General features: G+C 42.7%; 1 protein-coding gene and 1 long non-coding RNA gene across 2 annotated transcripts in view; one reads left to right on the top strand and one right to left on the bottom strand.

The window, feature by feature from the left end:
• Nucleotides 1-20,264, bottom strand: part of DNM3 (dynamin 3) — a 421,129-nt gene that overhangs the window by 4,257 nt on the left and 396,608 nt on the right. The window lies entirely within an intron of this gene.
• Nucleotides 10,566-13,449, top strand: LOC149469589 (uncharacterized). Its single transcript, XR_016311546.1, has 2 exons — nucleotides 10,566-10,670; nucleotides 13,054-13,449. It is a non-coding gene; the product is annotated as an uncharacterized LOC149469589 (long non-coding RNA).

Below are 20,264 nucleotides of genomic sequence, written 5' to 3'. Positions count from 1 at the left end.
ATTCTAAAATGTAAAGAATTAAACTAATAGTTTTACATATAGCAGCATCATCCACGAACACCTAATGTAGAACACCTAAATTTGGAGGTGTTTTCTTTTTACAAAGCAAAAATACATTTTCACACTGGTAGTGACTTGTGTGCCAGCCTTTCTTTCATTTATTCAACTAATACCCCATTACTGAAAGAACAGGGAAACAAGGACATCCCCAGGTGCCCTATGTTCTCCTTATTAACCCATGACATCCTTGGCTGTTAAAATGCTAGCAGCTGGCCCACACGATGCCCAAGGATGCGATGCTGTACAATTAAAACCTGTGGCTTTGTGTAACAAAAAAAAGGCACGCTTGATCCACCCACCTGCTGACTTGTTGCCAATTTGTGGGCTATTTGGGGCAATTTTTAGGCATTTTGCCATGGCACCCATGAAGAACCCAGAAGGCTCTCCAGGGTGTCACAGCAACTTGGTTGAAAAAGTCTGGGTTTAACTATCCCAGTGGCTTTGTTTATATGGCAGGCAAATACTTGAACAAGCAAAGTTCGGTCCAAACTTGGACCTAACCAGGAGCACATCCCTAGTCTAGAACTTCCAAATGCATGCTGCTTTATGAAGTGGTGTTAAAAACATAGCTTACTTGGCAAAATCAACAGAGATTTTTTTTATTTCTGTACATCCCGTACTGAGAATGACAAAGCTTATCCCAAAATAAGTCCTGTTCAGCACAATAGGAGAACTAAATATTGTCTGCTGCAGTTTGGTAACACATACTGGTCTTGTCTTCCCCTTCCGGTTGCTCTTCTCTTGTCTCCTATCAGCATGCTGCTCTCAATGCAGCACAACTAAATGGCTCTTTTTGCTGCTTATTTCTGTTGTAGTTTTAGCTCTGCTGTACAGGGACTGGAAGACACTCATACCAAGTCAAATCCGGGTACACTTCTTGCATTTAAAATACAATTTTTTTTAAAAAAGTACATTTTGGGATACATCAATGAATATAGAACCCCATTAATTGGGGCCTGGAGTTACTGCATTCCAAAAACCATGCAACAGCAAAGTATCTTGCAGTGGTACACAAACAAACCATTTTATACTCATTTACAACAAGTTTATTATTAAAATAAAAGCCAACCAAAACAGTTCTAGAACCGTAATCTGTTATTGAAATTACTACAACAATCAGCAGAGGGAGCCCAGACCTCAGAGCTGATCGGAGCAGCAGCAGCGGCCAGGTCACCTCGAACTACACTCTTAAGTGAAAGCATCTCCCCATTGCTGCTGCCATAGCTCTGAGTAAATATATGACTCAGCCGATTATATGTTTAGTCTGAAGCCAAGAGACAGTCTCTAGAGGACATGGGATGGAAAGGAGGGTGAAAGGGGGGAGAACACTAAAAAATGGTGTTGCCCCTAATTTTCTTCACAGAAGCAATCCCACATATGATATATTTTTCCAAAGCTAACAAAATGTTGAAATGCATACAGTCCTTTATGTTTTTGTTTAATACAACACATTCAGTAATTTCTGGACTAACGGCAGTATGATTATGATACCGGCCTTTAAAGAAATATATTGTTTTTAAAAAACGTCATTTATACATTGTAAGAAGAATGCATCACATGTATTTGTTCCAATGTAAACCATTGGGTTGGTTCAGAGTTTTATATTCTTTACATTACCTTAGCCCAAGAACATGGGGTCACATAAATCTGTGTTTTTCCAGGTGTGCACAGAGTGCAAGGCAGGTTTCAAAATATGCTTGGGAATTCCATAGGGTATGAGGTAAATGTCCAATATTTTCCTTCCAGCTCGTGGCTACCTCCCTTTCTGAGCGTACATACACCAGAACAATGAATTGCTATATGGATCTTATAACAGGTCAGTGCAGAGATCACTGATGATGTATGAATCACCATGCCTGCTAACATTTCAGTTTATTGCGTTCAAAATCAGGAAACATTATTCTGATTGGTTACTGCATGTGCCACCTGGCCTTTCAGTATAACCAATGCCAGGCTAATTAAAGAGGGCAAAAAGCAACATGCAAAATGCAGGAGCCTTTAGTAACCACCAGCAATTGTTTAAGCGACATTAAACGATATCCCTATTCTAAGGTGACCAGATTTTCCAAATGAAATCCAGGGAGATGTTACTAGCCATGCCCATTTTTATTGGAGGTGGAGCAAGGGTGGACAGGGGGTAAGGCTAATAGCGGTACATGAAGCACACTACACCAAATGTTGGGTGTGTCCAAAGTTTGCTAACAGTGGGAGTGACCTAAAGAGGTATGGTTTAATAACACCTAAATATAAAAAGATTTAAAATCTCCCTATTTGATGTGTTGTGCTTTTGTATTCCCATTCAAAAAATCAAAAAAGATAATATACATTCTCCTATGGCAATAATTCATAAGTCCATTGGTGAAAAATAATAATAGAGCATGTATTCACTTGTGAATAGTAAATCCAATAGTGCATAAGACCTCTCGTGCCTTCACCAACCATTTATTAGAGTGAACACCATCACTATCATAATGTGCTTACCATAAGGCCCCAACTTACAGAGGTCACAACATGCTAATCATCAAATCCTCCCCATTGGTGGCTGAAGAAATTCCTCAGCATTTGGAAGGCATCCACCCTCATACCAAGGAGGACTACTATCACAGAGGAAGTGACTCTTCTGTGCTTCTTCTTATTCTGCCATTTGTGATTTCTTACCTAAATCATTTAAGTGGAATACAAACTTCCTCTGACATTCACTACTTGCCACCCTGTGAACAAACTCTCAACTTATCTCTTTTTAATAACATCTAAGCCTACTTTACAAAGATTGTAGTGGTCAAATGTATGTAAAGCACAGAGGGTCTCACAAACAAATATCCCTCCCTTCTCCCAATACAATCCACCTCCTCCCTAAACTGTACTCAACAGACCTTGGCATGGCATTTCTGGTAAGTCACTGCAGTCCACCATCTGCTGGTGAGTGTCCTCCCCTCCCCTAATCTCCAGTGGTAGTACCTATTCAGTTGTAGAAGGCACCATGTACTTGCAGGTTGGGAATTACACTGCGGTATCAGATGGAACATGTCACCTCTCCAGCACCCCCATGTTTCTCTCTGCACAGGCAATCACCAACATGTTTATGTGACCGGTCATGTCCCAGGCTGCATTTAGAGGTGACTGCCAGCAGAGAGCTCACAGCATCCCCTCCTTCCCTCACATGTGCATGGGGCAACTGCTCTTCCTGGATGCCTACCCACCCCTTGTTCTGGCCCTGTACCCAAGTGTAGTATTGACATACGGGTTCCAGGCCCACATGTGCACTGCAAGTGACTATCAAAAAGAAGAGCAAGGCAGCAAATAATCCATATCCTTACCTCCCACAAAATGTCTACACAAGCCAAGAGGGGAGGGACCAGGAAGTTCACATGATATCACGATCATCAACAATCCACACAGGCAGGAGCAGACACACTCCTCCCCTCCCTCCTCCTGCTCCAAATACAGAGAAGTTGCTAAGACGAATTACCCTGCAGCCGCCCAGGCCATGGACACCATTTTTAAAACTGGAACAAACTCACATTCTTTCAACCATGGACATTTTTTCCCAGGGACAGACCCATAAAATCAGGGACTGTCCCCTGAAACCGGGTATACCAGGTCACCATACCTTAATCCAAAAAAATAATTAAAACACATTTACTACTTAATGGCCTGTGATCTATTTTTCATGAAATTCTTTCTTACTTTTTTTTTTTTTTTTTTGCCTCCTTGTAATGTCCTCAGTAACCTCCAGAATCACTCATTTTTCCCCTGTGCTCTATGCATGCTAAACTTCCCATAGTCAGATCACTAGGGTAGGGTGGCTATGTTCATTTACACAGTGGGATCATGGAGAATGATTGTAGCCACCTTCTTAACAGAAAGTCAGATTACAGCAGCAAAAAAAAGGAATTTGGAGGAGCTTACTAAGAATACATACTTTATTTAAACCAAAGTTTAGTGTCACTTTAAATATTTAGACTCTTATGCTATAAGGTCTTATTTAGATCTATGCATGTGCAAATGGGTGCATTTATTTACAGCATTAGGAAGGTGCTTTATTTTGTGTATAGACAAGCATTTTGCCCCACCTCGAAGCAAATTTTCAATGTGTTAACACCAATTAATCTATGCTTGAAAATACGGGTTGCCATGTTATTCACATTTTAATGTCTTCCCACTGATTTCAATGTGCCTAGTGCACTAAAACATAGAAAAAAGGACACATACATCTTAGCGCATTGCATTGTGTGCATTCAAACGCAACGGTCTAAATGGGCCCTGATAAAAATCAAAATCAGATAGGTTGCTATAAGTTAGCTCTAAAGTAGATTTAACCCTAACTGCATTTAGTCAGCAAAGCATTGTGACAACAATGGACCAAGCCTTTGTAATGTGTGGCAACACAACTGCTTGTCCGGGACACGGTCCAATACATCAAGGACCGCCGTGTGCACGCGGCCTTGGTCAGTCTTGATCAGGAAAAGGCCTTTGACCGTGTCTCCCATTGGTTTATGTGCAGAGCCCTGCGCAGGTTTGGTCTCGGGGAAATGTTTTGTTCGTATGTGGATATTATGTATAACGAGATTTGCAGTTCCGTGCAGGTGAACGGCTGGAAAACTGACCCCTTCCCGGTCCTCTCCGGGGTCAGACAAGGCTGCCCTCTTTCACCTCTGCTTTTTGTTTGCTGTATAGAGCTCTTCGCCGAATGCATCAGACGGAATTCAGAGATCGGGGGAATCACCACACCGGGACCAGACAGACGGGAAGTGAAGTGCTCGCTCTACATGGACGACGTGACGGTGTTCTGTGCCAACCAGCGCTCCATCGACCTGCTCGTCCAGACCTGCGAGGACTTCGGCCAAGCTTCGGGGGCAAAGGTCAACTGCGGGAAGTCGGAAGTCATGCTCTTCGGAAAGTGGTTCCTGCCTTCTTCTGCATCCATGCCCTTTGGCAACAAGACAGACTTCATGAAAATTTTGGGAGTTTGGTTTGGTGCCGAGGGCGCAGCCCTGAAGTCTTGGGAGGAGAGACTGGCTAAAATGCGGCAGAAATTTGGACTTTGGAGCCTCAGAGACCTCACCATCGAAGGGAAGACACTGGTACTCCGCAGCGAGATTCTTCCTATGTTGCAGTACCTTGCCCAGGCCTGGCCCCCACGGGTCAACACCTGTAAGGCCATCACCAGGGCGGTGTTTCACTTCATCTGGGGCTCCAAGATGGACAGAGTGAAGCGGGCAGTCATGTTCAAGGAACCCCTCAAGGGCGGTAAGGGCGTGCCCGACATCGCCACCCAACTGAGGGTGTTCTTTGCTTGCAACTGCATCCGCAGAACTTTGCCCAAACGGATTATGGACTCTGGCGGGAACGCAGTGTCTCGCTTCTTCCTGTTGCCTCTCTGGAGGTCCCTCGGATGGGACACTTGGGACAGTTCCATCCCCTACAACTGGGACACCCCTTGGTACTACTTGGATACCTTCAAGTTCATCAAGGAGCAGGGGCTGCAGGGAGTCAAGCCTGACTTGTGGAAACCAAAGACCATTTACAAGCTGATCAGAGCAAGCGACATTTTGGAGTCGGTTCCAGGCCTGCCTTCAGACACCTGCAAGGTGGTCTGGAGGAATGTTTCTTCAAACATTCTCACCAACAGGCACAAAGACCTGGCATGGATGGCAATCCAAGGGGGGTTGCCGCTCAGGACATTTATGCATGCCAGGAACCTGAGCAGATACAGACATTGCCCCTTCTGCATCATCCATGAGGAAACGTCTCACCACGTTTTCTGGGAGTGCTCATTTGCTCAGGCCCTGTTGGGGGCCCTGGAACCTGAACTCAAAGACTTTGTACCACAGACAGCCATCACTCACTTTGGGGTGTTGAATGGACTGTTCTATGGAACTTTTTCTCTGGAGGACATTGACGGCGCCTGGAGGGTGCTGTGTTGCTTTAAGAACACTTTATGGTGCGCCAGGAAGCGCCTCATCCACCAGCGGGAGAGGATGTCCATTGAGGACTGCCGCAGACTGATCCTCAGTCTGCTCAGAGACTATTCCTTGATGGACTTTAAGGAGGAAGAGGACGTCTGAAGATTTCCCCTTCCCCCTACTCCCCCTTGCGTGTCTTTGTCCCTTCAATAAAGCTTCGGGCCTGTGTTTTCCCCCTTTCCCCCCCCCCTCCCCCCCACACACCCGATGCTTATTGTAGATTGTAAACTCCGGGTTTCGTTTTTTGCATGACTTAGTACTGTGTATCAGGATGCTATGGTTTTTGGGTAAGCGGCGTTATGCATGACATTCATCCTCCACGCACATCACGTCAGGCATCATACCGCTGAGCGAATGTATTTATTTCTGAATGTATTTATCGTATGCTTGGAACTGTATTGCAATGTGGTGCGCTGCGTCGCAGTACAGGGTGAGATGTACCCCGATTACAAGTATCATGTTGTTTTTGATGCTTCTGTAATAAAAGTATCTTTTCAATCAAAAAAAAAAAAACACAACTGCTTGCCTGTAGTTTCCATCAGATGCACATGTGACAACACAGGAGCACAGTTGGGTGATAGTGGTCACCCTATAACAAGAACCTGAAAAAGGAACTTGATGGTGAAGTCAGTAAGTACAAATTTAATGAAAACTTCAATTTAAAAAAATTGAAAACAACTACTGAAACTACTTTAACATACCAAGGCTTATATGAAATTGTTGCTCTTTGCGTTCAGATCTAATTTAAGGGGCTCATTTATAAGACAAAAAAAACTGGATGAAAAAAACAAGAACAAAAGCAGAGAGAATTGTTGCTTATAGTAGTCAATCAGGTTTCACCTTCTGAAAAAATTAAATAAGGATTGTGATTATATAAATAGAGTAGGTGCAGCATTGTGCATTTTTTATATATACACATATATATATATATATATATATATACAGTCATGGCCGAAATTGTTGGCACCCTTGATATTTCTCCAGGAAATCATGTATTTCTCACGAAACGTATTGCATTAACACATGTTTTGCTATACACATGTTTATTCCCTTTGTGTGTATTGGGACAAAACAAAAAAAGGGAGGAAAGAAAGCAAATTCGACATAATGTCACACAAACCTCCAAAAATGGGCTGGACAAAAGTATTGGCACCCTTTCACAACTGCGGATAAATAAGAATGTTACAAGCATGTGATGCTCCTGTAAACTCACCTGGGGCAAGTAACAGGTGTGGGCAATATAGAAATCACACCTGAAAGCAGATAAAAAGGAGAGACGTTCACTTAACCTTTGCATTGTGTGTCTGTCTGTGCCACACTAAGCATGGACAACAGAAAGAGGAGACGAGAACTGTCTGAGGACCTGAGAACCAAAATTGTGGCAAAATATCAACAATCTCAAGGTTACAAGTCCATCTCCAGAGAACTAGATTTGCCTTTGTCCACAGTGCGCAACATTATCAAGAAGTTTGCAACCCATGGCACTGTAGCTAATCTCCCTGGTCGTGGACGGATGAGGAAAATTGATGAAAGATTGCAACGCAGAATAGTCCGGATGGTGGATAAGCAGCCCCAAACATGTTCCAAAGACATTCAAGCTGTCCTGCAGGCTCAGGGAGCATCAGTGTCAGCGCGAACTATCCGTCGACATTTAAATGAAATGAAACGCTATGGCAGGAGACCCAGGAGGACCCCACTGCTGACACAGAGACATAAAAAAGCAAGACTACAGTTTGCCAAAATGTACTTGAGTAAGCCAAAAGCCTTCTGGGAAAACGTCTTGTGGACAGATGAGACCAAGATAGAGCTTTTCGGTAAAGCACATCATTCTACTGTTTACCGAAAACGGAATGAGGCCTACAAAGAACAAAACACAGTACCTACGGTAAAATATGGTGGAGGTTCAATGATGTTTTGGGGTTGTTTTGCTGCCTCTGGCACTGGGTGCCTTGACTGTGTGCAAGGCATCATGAAATCTGAGGATTACCAAAGGATTTTGGGTCGCACTGTAGGGCCCAGTGTCAGAAAGCTGGGTTTGCGTCCAAGATCCTGGGTCTTCCAGCAGGACAATGACCCCAAACATACGTCAAAAAACACTCAGAAATGGATGGCAAAGAAGCGCTGGAGAGTTCTGAAGTGGCCAGCAATGAGCCCAGATCTAAATCCCATTGAACACCTGTGGAGAGATCTTAAAATTGCTGTTGGGAAAAGGTGTCCTTCCAATAAGAGAGACCTGGAGCTGTTTGCAAAGGAAGAGTGGTCCAAAATTCCGGGTGAGAGGTGTCAGAAGCTTATTGATGGTTATAGGAAGCGACTGATTTCAGTTATGTTTTCCAAAGGGTGTGCAACCAAATATTAAGTTAAGGGTGCCAATACTTTTGTCCAGCCCATTTTTGGGGTTTTGTGTGACATTATGTCATATTTGCTTTTCTGCCTCTGTTTTATATTTGTTCCAATACATACAAAGGGAATAAACATGTGTATAGCAAAACATGTGTTAATGCAATACCTTTTTTGTGTGAAATACTTGATTTTCAGGAAAAATATCAAGGGTGCCAACAATTTCGGCCATGACTGTATGTGTGTATATATAAAAAATGCACAATGCTGCACCTACTCTATTTATATAATAAAGCTTATATATTTATATATATATATATATATATATATATATATATATATAAAATTTATGGGTTTTTTTACATTTTTTTAGTATCTTTTATTAAGCAGGGAAGGGTTACACCGTTTCCTTCACTGCCTGTCCTAAAAGCATAACAGGAAGTGAGAGTAAAGATCCCTAAATTGGGGGAAATCCCCTTTCCCCCCTCAGACAGTCGTTAGTGTACCAAAGACCCCCATTAGAAGACTTACACTCTATAAAGGGACTCTTCCCAGCGGGGACACATACTGCAATAAACGTCTTACAGGTTTACTAACCCCTCACAGCTAAACACTCTATTCAAAACTTTAAAAAAATGGCCTCAGATACATCCCAAAGCTGACACTGCATAAAAATCAATGGCAGGCTTTACTTACAGCCCCCCCCCCCCCCAAAAAAAAAAAATTCCCCTGAAAATTCAAAAATAAGATTTATACAAATAAATGTTTAAAAATCCCTCGGCCCAGTTTCTGATGCTTCCATGAAGCATGAGAGATGTCACTGCGTCCTATCAAAGTCCTAGAAGTAGGTGGTTCAGCTTATTGCAGCCTCCCAGTAAGCCAGTCCAAGGTTAGCATTTATTTGGTGCAACATTTTATTTGGAATGGCTTTTTTAAACCATTTGTATTTGGGAGATGGGGGCTTTTCATGAAAGCTCCTCTTTAAGCATCATAGGTTTTTGTTAGAAAATTAGCCTCACATCTACAATAAAAGTCACCACAGCTGAAAAAGCAAATGGCTTAATACATACTGCACACTATATATTATTAAATCTAAAAGCAGGGAAAAAAGCAAAAAAAACACAAGTTCAAATTCTAAAGCAGATGTTTTCATTGCAATGTGTGAATCGTACTTATGGACCGCTGAAATGTACGCTGACATTCTGATTCATAAACCTGTGACACAGACTGCTTAACCACGAAAATGTGCTGGGTGTATTAATGGGAACAAAACATTTTTTTCAGCTTTGAACCAGTGCACAGTGAACTAAAAAAAGCAATGTTTTAATATTCTGGAAACAACCGAGATCTCCACCAGTTTTTCATAAAAAAAAAAAAAACTTGCTAGCTGAATAAAATATAGCTGTGGTTCTCTGAAAATAATGACTCACCCATATATTCTTCATTCACAAATAAAGTGTGCTTTAATACCTTTATATTATATTTTACCAGAGTTATGGATGCCTAAAAATACCTTGATGACAAAAATGTATTTCTGCATGTTTAGTGCTAAATAGCTACTAAAGTGTCCTCCATAACAAGTATACTGAGTGGATAATACTCAATATATGCACATTCATTGTAAGGTGCACATAAAGTCTGTTAATGGGATGTAGCGCTACTCTCGTAGGAGTCCCAGGAATACCTTTAAAAAGAAGGTCAGATGGACAAAACCCTTTGCTAAACCCACAACTGACTTCCTAGCACCAGAGGAGGTTATACAGCACACAGTCTCTAAGACCCTTTAGGGATGTCTGTATTCACAAGGCCCAAGAAAAGCTGGATGCCTTCCTCCATGATACCAGACCAGATCTTCAGTAACAGCCCCTCAGTCAGCATAGCAGAACCCTGGTTTAGGCATTCAGGCCCTCGGGTCGCCCACCTGAGGCTGCTTGGCAGTAGATGCCTAGGAGGGCTGTGTGCCCACTCCCAGGCTGGATCAGTCCTAGACAGGAAAGATCCCAGAGCCCCGTGTGCTCACTGAATATATACAGTTACTCAGTATTAGCCCATACATGCTAATTAGGTCTAGGGGTAGAGTTTTGAGCTGTTTATACTTACCTTAGTCTGCTCTCCTTCCAACAACCCACCCTCTCCTCTTCTCTCTGATCCTCTGGAATGGGGGCGGGCCTCTGTCATTCTCACATACAATACAGGCATTGTACATGATGAGGCTAGAAATCCTGCAACTGACAGTGGAGAGATGTGGCTTCAGGGGACTGGTCACAAAGCGTAGTGGAAGCCTACAGGAGCGAGAAATAAAAGGTAAGTATTACAGCTTATTTTTCCAGCTCTTGATGGATTGAGCATTTATGGTAACCCTTGGAGTGCTGGGAGTCCCCACTGCCATGGCATTTTTTGGCTGTTGCTGGAGTGGGGCTTTAATGATATATTATTGATCACAGAGCTGCATTAACTTGTATCTTGACATCTGCCTAAAGTTCTCCTTTAAGGTAGCCCGTGCTGAGAGGATACACAGGCTTCCACTGCGAAGCAACATGCTAAATTACAAATTGGGAAATAATTTTTGGTTGAATGATGCGCAAACAAACCTTTTTGCCTCACCAATACAATTCATTAACGAGTACGCCTGGTAGGTATGTGAAATGCAACCTTTTAAGCTAAACTCTGGGCAGTTATAACAGACACACTATTCATTTGTGCAATTAACACAGTTCTGTATTTTATTAATAAATGATTAAATGTGCAGAGACAAGCTTCACATCAGGTAAGTCTTCTAAGTAGGTCGCAATTGGAGAAGGAGGGATAAGACTTTTTTTTTTTTTTTTTTTTTAATCAAAAAATAAAAATTATAGTGAATTATGTCAGACACAAAAGGAGAAAGCTGCATACATTTAACCACTGTAATTATCCCAATTTAATTTGGCATCAGCCTTGCAATTCCTTATACATCAACGCTAAAAATAGGACAGGGAGGGGTAGGGCTGGGAGTCAATCAGTGCCCCGAACCTTCCCAAGCAGTTCACTAAGCAACTCTTCACCCCCACTCCCAGGCAGAAAAAATTCCCCAGGAACTGTAGTTTTCTCACAGCTATAATGCAGTGCTGCCTGTACATGGTACAATGATTCTGTAAAGTTCATCTTTGCCTTATTTTCCTTAAAGGGGGCCCTTGTGCCAGTACCTGGCTACACAAAACTGCTGATCAGAGGAGAGCACAGAGTGAGCAGAGGAATGGCGTCATCAATCTGTTGCTCCTGCTCCTTCAATGTTCAATCTTAAAGTGGGGTTGGAGGGAAGATATCACTGTATTCCCTAATTATAAGTAATGTTATCCACCACGCTGTGCTGTGTAGCAGAGCTGTGTAAATCTCAGGAATGGGTGCAAAAAAATACAAATTCTTTGAGAAAGAAAACATCTCTATGATATGTATTTCATCTGTGTATTTAGCTGTATGCCTAAATTCAGCTTTAAAATGCTCCCAAAAGACCAAAACAAACAAAACTCATGAGGAATTAGTTTGTATTTTGTCCAGAATATGCAAGCTCACCACCCGTGCCAAGGGTCCCTCATGTGTGTAGACTCTTACTCTTGCCTTTAGCAAAGTACAAAAAACTGACACTTTTTATGGGTTCTCTGAGCACAGTCCCAGACCACACACATTTTTTTTATTAAAAGAATAGGCAACAATAAGAGGTCTGTGTTTGAGAACTATTCAGTCACAAATAACTTCCAAGTTTTTGTATATTTATTATACTGCTTTTGACAAGTGAAGGGTTACCTTGGTGCGGCCTGGGACCAGGTTCAGGTAACTCAAATAACGCATCAACTTTTCTAAGTTGTAAAATACTACTTGCCTGGCTGTAAAGCTATTCTGATGGCTTCAATACTTCCTAAGTCTCTGACATGGAACAAGCGTGCAGATTAGGGGTTCTGACTTCACTTTTATGTTCTAGTCTGCAGGTCAGTGACTTGAATTAGGAAAGCCATTGAAAGCTATAGAAAGACAGGTAACATGTAATCTTAGTAGATGGTTAGCAACGGCAGCCCCTATATTTGTTTCGTAGTGCAGATTCACTTAAGGTGTTACTATAAGCAGGACCCTGCTGTCGCTGTATCTGGTCCCCCACAGTACACAGAACATGGAAATGCAATTATTTTAGTAAATATAAACTGCTAAATACCTTTTCTCATCAGCAATTTATAACAGTCTTGTGACTTCTATCAGTGGCCAGCTGAGCACTGGTTAAAGCTTGTAGGAAGAGTTTTCATTCTTCTTTGACTGTTCTATGAGGCTGCATAACCCCTGACCCTCTGTCTGGAGAGTTCTGATTGGCCCTGTGCTCATCACATGCACCCTCCCAAAGAAAAAAAACAAATGCTGTAGCACTGCACACTAAACTGAGCATGTGCAGAGTACCTCCTAGAGCTCTGTACTATCAGCAGATGGATTGGGGACAGTAGAAGAAGGGGAGGATCAGAGAAGATAGGATCAAACAGCCTTTTTACACAATGCGGAGGATTCACCCCTTCCACAGTGAGTATAACAAGCATGCTTTACTGCATATACAGACTGATTTTATTTTTTGGGTTTAGTAACACTTTAAAGTTGTCATTAGCAGTGGCAAAATGACAAGCAGCATAGCTAACCACACCAGGTGCAAAACTTTTTTTTTTTTTTTTTTTAGATTTGGATAGAATGGAGAGGGATATTGTATGTACTCTCCAGCGCCTCAGGAAATGCACGGCCAAAAGGGAAGCCAAGGGAACCAGGACAGCGACAACCACAGGAAATGCTTCAGGAGTGCAGTCCTCCTCAGACGGGGAGATCAGCCACTAGATAGAGGCATCACCAGCAAGGCTCCCATCATCCATCCACTACACATCTGCACCAGAGGCTGGTCAGTAGCTCTGAGGAAAGGGATTTGTCCCCGAAACGCATCAGACATTTGACCGCACTGACAGTTGGAACACCTTCCTTGCCATTGTGGCCATCGTCATTATGCAAATGCTTTTTAGATACATGCTTCATCTGTGAGTATGTTTTTACTTTTCATACCTTTCAATAAACCTTTTATAATGCACTAGGTGTGTGCGCCACCTGTTTATTCTCTATAGAGTGGAGAGGGATTAGAGTACCTCTCATGTTTTTTTATTGCTTCCTGTGCCCCATAAAGGAGATCTTCTGCATTTGTCCTGTTTACCATTATTACAGAGAGTGAAAGTGAAAGAAAATCACAAATTATGGGTTGTCTCCAGGACAGGAATAGATTGGAAATCTTCCAATTGGGACTCTAATTCTGGTGACCTTGGTAACACCCAGAGATTTCCTCACTGTGAAGGTGTTTTCTCTCACGTAAAATATTGAAATATACCTGCGCTAAATGCACTCAGTGTAGTGAAAAAGCTGCTAACATCAAAATGCAGGCAACATGTGAAACAATAACAAAAACAAAAATGTAGCGCTAATTCACACAATTGCACAAAATATGATGGGAAATTAATTAATGAATTAAAGTCCTCAAAGAAGTCCAATAAAACCATATCTTCAAAAAGTGATGTGCCACCAACGGGAAGACAAGAGAAAGAATCCTCCACCAACACCATTCACAGTCTCTTACCGAAACAAATGACCACAGATCATGCGGTCAAAAACAGCAAATATGGAATACAATGGACATATTTAAAGATCCAATATGTCCATTGTATAAGAGCATTTGCACAGGTAAGTACTCGTACAAAAGCTTAGTATCAGCACTAATACCGGTATCGGTGTAACTCTACTATTTGCTGATGATACTTCTTCATCACATAGTAACTGGATTTGGAACATGTTTAGACTGTCATATAGGAGCTTTGAATTATACTTTATCAATATTACATACATATGAAAGAACAACTGCATAAAAAGTTGAAAGTCACAACAAAATTAATTTAAAACATTGCATTAATATCTGAAAAGATGCGCTTACTGAAAATACATTCTGCTTTCCCTTTAGTCATTTTGCCAGTCCTGAACCTATGCGAATACTTAGAATACTTCCAAAAATTGAAAGGCATACAGATTCAGATTGGTAGGTGGTATTATCCTTTCAAATGCAGCTTTCTGAAATAAGCAAGATGCTGCGTTTCCTGTTTTGTGACTAATGAATGGTTGTGTTGCTGGAGATTTTGCTTCTGTCTATTGGCAGCCTTCATAAGTAAAAGCATGTTGATCTGGGGATTTATTTTACTACCATTTGAGAATTAATAATGATTTTCCCCTTTCTTAAGGTAAATTTGACTGCACTTTAAAAAATAGTTTTTTTGGCTTCCTCCAGTTCAGTTAAAGTGGACCTTGTGGTAAAATGGCAAGGCCTGCCACCTCTTAACTATTTTAAAATGCTGCAAATAAAATAAAATATAAAAACAATGCCAGTGTGGGAAAAATGCTGCATAGTACTGAACAGTACAGCAGTGTCATCTCTCTAGATCTGGGGTACCAGGATATCACCGAAAGGATGCAAGTGTCACTCCCTACAGCAGTGTTAGTCAACTTTATTGATATGGGGGCCTCAAGTGTGCCCTCAACATCACCAAATGGCCTCACATAAAATTCAGTGAATATTCAGAATCACAGACACACAGCATGATATAGTCAAGGACTATGGGTATGATACCGGAAATGGTCAGAGACTGCAGATGTGATAGAAGAGATGGTCAGAGACCACAGACATGATACAAGATATAGCACTAAAAAAACAAGAAGAGGGAGCACCAGTCTAGTGCATTATCTTCATGTATTATTTCTTAATATACCGTATGTTCCGGCGTATAAGACGACTTTTTACCCCTTGAAAATCTTCCCAAAAGTCGGGGGTCGTCTTATACGCCGGTAAGGGCATGCTGACACTTTTTAGGGGGGCAGCGCGGTGCCCCCCCCCTTCCAACAGAAGGGACACTAAGTACAGGGCTGGACAGGGGCTGCTGTCTCTTACCTGGCTCCGGTCCCACGACGATCCGGTCCAGGAAGCGCGGCTGCTCCTTCCTTCGGTTTGTCCACTGGATGTTCACGCGGCTGCTCGGCTCCGCCTCCTCACCGGTGATTGGCCGCCAGAACTGTAGCTCAGGAAAGGCACACAGGCGGCCAATCACCGGCGAGGAGGCGGAGCTGAGCGGCCCCGCGAAAATCGAGTGGAGATGCAGGTAAGTGTGCCGTGCTTAGGTGCTGCTGCAACCACATATGCTGGCTGCAGCAGCACCGTACTGGAACAGGGGTCAGCAAGTGTCAGTGGGAGGAATAGTGCCCCATCGTTGGTGTCACTGATACCAATGATGGGGCATTATTCCTCCCACTGACACCAACGATGGGGCACTTTTCCTCCCCCCCACTTACACCAACGATGGGGCACTATTCCCCCCCCCCACTGACACCAACGATTGGGCACTATTCCTCCCCCCCCCACTGACACCAATGATGGGGCACTATTCCACTCCCCACTGACATTAATGATGGGGCACTATTCCTCCCCCCACTTACACCAATGATGGGATACTATTCCTCCCCCCCTACTGACACCAACGATGGGGCACTATTCCTCCCCCCCCCCAACTGACACCAATGATGGGATACTATTCCTCCCACTGACACCAAAGATGGGGCACTATTCCACTGACACCAATGATGGGGTGCTATTCCCCCCAATGATACTAATGATGGGGCACTATTCCTGCCACTGATACCAATGATGGGGCACTATTCCTCCCACTGACACCAATGATGGGACACTATTCCTGCCACTGATACCAATGATGGGGCACTATTCCTCCCACTGACACCAATGATGGGGCACTATTCCTCCCACAGATACCAATGATGGGACACTATTCCTTCCACTGACACCAATGATGGGGCGCTATTCCTGCCACTGATACTAATGATGGGGTGCTATTCCTCCCACTGACACCAATGATGGGGCACTATTCCTGCCACTGATACTAATGATGGGGCACTATTCCTGCCACTGATACCAATGATGGGGCACTATTCCTCCCACTGACACCAATGATGGGGCACTATTCCTCCCACTGAGACCAATGATGGGGCACTATTCCTCCCACTGATACCAATGATGGGGCACTATTCCTCCCACTAATACCAATGATGGGGCACTATTCCTCCCACTAATACCAATGATGGGGCACTATTCCTCCCACTAATACCAATGATAGGGCACTATTCCTCCCACTGACACCAATGATGGGGCACTATTCCTCCCACTGGTGTGCATTGGAAGAGGGGTAGTCTTATACGGCAAGTATAGCCCAAACACTACATTTTAAACAGGAAAAGTAGGGGGTCGTCTTATACGCCCAGTCGTCTTATACGCCGGAAAATACGGTAATAAAAGTAAATGTTATACTCACTTGGGCTCTGATTCCTCTTCTAACGTGTCAGCCATAACATACCTGGGTGGCTGCTTGCCAAGACAAAGAGCATGTGCAGTTGACCTGGGATTTTGGGTGTTGGATTGTATTAACGTATACTAGTACTACAGTATACTAGTGTTTTTGAGTATATCATTTGTTTTTTATTATATTAGTAAATTATTCATAAAGATAATGCACTGATGTGTCTTCCTCTTGTTTTTTTTAGTGCTATGTGTATTGGGACTTCCCCAGTCCTAAGAGGATTGTAAAGCTTGGTGAGCTCATATGCCATCAAGGCAGCAAAGTGAGAGCCTATGGATTACTGAACACCACACTTGAGCACAGGTTGCCCTAAAATATCTAATGATACAAGAGATAGTCAGAGACTGGAAACATAATACAATGTTAATACAATAGAACCTGCGGACATTGTGCAAGAAATGGTCAGAGACTACAGACGTAATATAAGAGATGGTCATAGACTGCAGACATGGTACAAGAGATGATCAGAGTCTGAAGACATAACAGAAGAGAGGGTCAGAGACTGCAGACATGATACAAGAAATGGTCATAGACTGCAGACATGATACAAGAGATTATCAGAGTCTATAGACATAATGCAAGAGATGGTCAGAGACTGCAGACATGATATTAGAGATGGTCAGAGACTGTAGACACGGTATAAGAAATGGTCAGAGACTGCAAACATGATACAAGAGGCAGTTAGAGGCTGTGGATATAATGCAAGAGATGGTTAGAAACTGCAGACATAATGCAAGAGATGGTTAGAAACTGCAGACATAATACAAGAGATGGTCAGAGACTGTAGACATGGTACAAGAAATGGTCAGAGACTGCAGACATGATAAAAGAGATAGTCAGAGTCTGTGGATATAATGCAAGAGATGGTCAGAGACTGTAGACATAAAACAACAGATGGTTAGAGACTGTGGATATAATACAAGAGACATTCAGAGACTGCAGACATGATACAAGAGATGGTCAGAGACTGTATATGTGGTACATCAGATGGTCAGAGACTGCAGAAATGATATGAGAGATGGACAGAGACTGTGGATATAATACATGTGTAACACACTGCACTAATACTGGTTGCAGGATGTTAATTAAACACAAGATGGCAGTGTGCTGTGGTTTACTTATCCAGACTTTTTTGAAGCAAAGCCTTGTTGAACTTGTATGCTGGGAGCAGGACTTCTGCACTCAGACAAGGAGTGAACAGACTACATTTCCCAGAAAGCTGGCAAAGGGGCAGAGGACGTGTGAGTGTGGAGAAGGCAGTGCGGGACTCCAGGGATCCAAGCTGGATCTGGCTACCTTGCACAGAAGGAAAGAGGGACTGCAAACCGCTGGTATCGAGCAGAACAGTGAATCCTTCAGGCAGGTGGAACATAGTGTTGCCATCGGCATTGCTTCTTAACAGAGGGACCCAGAGAACATTGGGGCCCACCCAACAGAGAGATTAGAGCTCAGGCTGCAAATACTACAAACTGGGTGACAGGGTTCCATACCCAGATTATCACAGGTTGTGACTGTGTTCATTTCAATTGTTCAGTTCAGTACACTTTACACCAAAGAGTATCACATTGAGACACAGACTGCCTAGCCCATTCAGTACTGCATCCTACTGCTTTAGTGTCTCACTATCATCCTGAAACCACAGGACTCTGGCTACAGCACGTGCTCCATGCAGACAGGATTACACCAGTATTTAATTTCAAGCCTCTTCCAGCTCCCAAGGAACTTGCTTCACCAGACCAGTTCACTATCCTTAGAGGTTCAACCTCTGCTGAAGTTTGCTTCTGCCCCTTGCTTCAATTCTAGCCAATCCTTGCCTTCATCCTCTGTGTTAAAGTGACCTTACTCAGTTTCAACACCACTCAAAGGGGGAATCTTCATGTGGCTATTCAATCTTGAGGAAATCTTGCTTTTACACAAGAAGTGATTTGAACCTTAATGTGCACCAACTAGGGACCCATCAAGTGTGTAGAATATTTGTCACCATTGTTATGAGACACAAAAAGGGGACATTACTGCTTATAACAAAAGTGTTCATCTCCAGAGTTAAACCCAGTTACTTGCTGTTGAGAACCCAAAAGTGAGTTAGCCTAGCATCTTGAGAGCTCACTTCATCTCATTTAGGGAAAGATATCTCAGGGCTTGGAATTGATGTTTAAGTTCTGATCCTTCAGGACATTTGGGTTTGCTTAAAGTGATACTGTGCTCCATTATTTTCTTGGATCTTTTAGAGTGTTTCATTTTTATGCACATCTACTGTCATTCTTATTGTGCTTGCACTCTCTATATTCTGACCTTAATACAATTAGAATTTTTACTCATCTTAAACTGTGTGTTTATTTTATTGTTGAAAGCCAGAGAGTCCTCCTGGCCAAGGTTTCATGGTGGTGTCAGCAGGGGCTGTACTTCCAAAACAGGCTCAGAACAGAGAACCCAAAAATCCTCAGCGCTCTTAAGGGGGTAATGCTACACAAGAGATGGTCAGAGACTGCAGACATGATACAGGACATCGTCAGAGACTGCAGATACAGTAGAGAAGATGGTCAGAATCTGTGGAGGTAATGTGAATTCATGCAACGAAAAAAAGCAACGCTCTTATTGGTATTCCATATAGAAGTTGGGAAGATCAGTGTTCAGGCTCGCAGTGCCTTCAGTAACACTCATGGAACATAATGCAAAATATAATATGGCCAGCAACACCGTAACATCCAATTGTGGTTATGTTTATTAGCTTGAAGGTGCGCACAGCACGTATACATTTATACATGTCGGCTGTGAGTCCTTATGATTAGCCATTTGAACTAGGCCTTAGGGTTCAATAAGTCTATCAACAGCTTTCCCAATAAGTAAAATTGGGTTTGCCTCTTTTGCTGCATGTAATGTGAATCACCTCAGTAGAAAGTGGTTCTATTCAGAAGCTTTACACTGTTCTCAGAAAACATAAGCAAGAGTGTATACCTCAAGAGTGGTCCTCATGGTGTTCCTAGCAGCTCTAGGGTAGTTGATTCAAATCATATCCACAGCACTAAATTAACCTAAATTGACCCTATTATGTGTATGTACGAATGTGAGTTAGGGATCTTAGATTGTACGCCCCTTAGGTTAGGGACTGATGTGAATGTACAATATATACACTATATTGCCAAAAGTATTGGGCCAGCCCTCCAAATCATTGGATTTAGGTGTTCCAATCACCTCCATGGCCACAGGTGTATAAAATCAAGCACCTAGGCATGCAGACTGCTTCTACAAACATTTGTGAAAGAATGGGTCGCTCTCAGGAGCTCAATTAATTCAAGCATGGTACCGTGATAGGTTGCCACCTGTGCAACAAGTCCATCCATGAAATTTCTTTACTACTAAATATTCCACACTGTGGAAGCAGCTGGGGACAACCTCAACTCAGCCACGAAGTGGTAGGCCACGCAAAATGACAGAGCAGGGTCAGTGC

Source organism: Staurois parvus, unplaced genomic scaffold, assembly GCF_062004578.1.
Source record: "Staurois parvus isolate SC_StPar_1 unplaced genomic scaffold, SC_StPar_1.0 ptg000066l, whole genome shotgun sequence".
In the NCBI taxonomy this organism is placed as follows: Eukaryota; Metazoa; Chordata; class Amphibia; order Anura; family Ranidae; genus Staurois; species Staurois parvus.
This window is presented reverse-complemented; position numbering and strand designations above follow the sequence as displayed.